Genomic DNA, 953 nt, shown 5'->3' on the forward strand with positions numbered 1-953 from the left:
ACTCCTCCATATACCGAACCAGAGAGGACCCTTCATAGACTTAGAAGGGAAGCAAGAGGGAAGAGAGTAGTGGGAGAAGAGGAATCTGAAGGAGAATCTGAGGACAATTTTGAGGAAGCTTTAGATCTCAACATGGATAGAGAAGTTCACAACCATGAGAGAGCTGATGGAAACGATGCCATTCCTGAGAGGAGGGTTCTTAGTTCATACATAAACCCAACCTCTGGGAATTGTGGTAGTAGCATCCAGAAACCACCCATTCAGGCCAACAATTTTGAGCTCAAGCCACAGCTAATATCACTAGTGGAGAATCATTGTTCCTTTGGAGGAAGTGCTAATGAAGACCCAAACCAACATCTCACAAAATTCCTGAGAATTTGTGACACTGTGAAGTCCAATGGAGTCCAGGAAGATGCCTATAAACTGCTTTTGTTCCCATTTTCACTTAGGGACAAAGCAGCTAAGTGGCTGGAATCATTCCCAAGGGGGAGTCTAACAACATGGGATGAGGTGGAAAGCAAGTTTCTGGCACGTTTCTACCCTCCACAAAAGGTCAATAGGCTTCGATCTGAGGTTCAGACTTTTAGACAACAAGATGGTGAAACTCTCTACGAGGCATGGGAGAGATTCAAGGACTTGACAAGGAAATGCCCACCAAACATGTTCCATGATTGGGTGCAATTGCACATCTTCTATGATGGGCTCTCTTATGAATCAAGGAAGGCTGTAGACCATTCATCAGGAGGTTCATTGAACAGGAAAAAGACTGTGGAAGAAGCCATTGAAGTGATCGAGACAGTGGCTGAGAATGAGTACTACTATGCATCAGAGAGGCACCACACTAAGGGAGTCATGGAGCTGAACCATGTTGATACAATTCTAGCCCAAAACAAGGTGTTTGCCAAGCAACTAGCAGAGCTTACCAGGCAATTAGAAACAAAGCAAGTGGCTGC

The 953-nt window shown here is 44.8% G+C and overlaps 1 non-coding gene across 1 annotated transcript; it reads right to left on the reverse strand.

Annotated features, from left to right (window-relative positions):
* Positions 1-558: 558 nt before the first annotated feature.
* On the reverse strand, positions 559-662 carry LOC112725525 (small nucleolar RNA R71). The gene has a single exon (XR_003164628.1). It is a non-coding gene; the product is annotated as a small nucleolar RNA R71 (small nucleolar RNA).
* Between the last annotated feature and the right edge of the window lie 291 nt (positions 663-953).

The sequence above is a fragment of the Arachis hypogaea genome, chromosome 11 (genome assembly GCF_003086295.3).
Source record: "Arachis hypogaea cultivar Tifrunner chromosome 11, arahy.Tifrunner.gnm2.J5K5, whole genome shotgun sequence".
Classification (NCBI taxonomy): domain Eukaryota; kingdom Viridiplantae; phylum Streptophyta; class Magnoliopsida; order Fabales; family Fabaceae; genus Arachis; species Arachis hypogaea.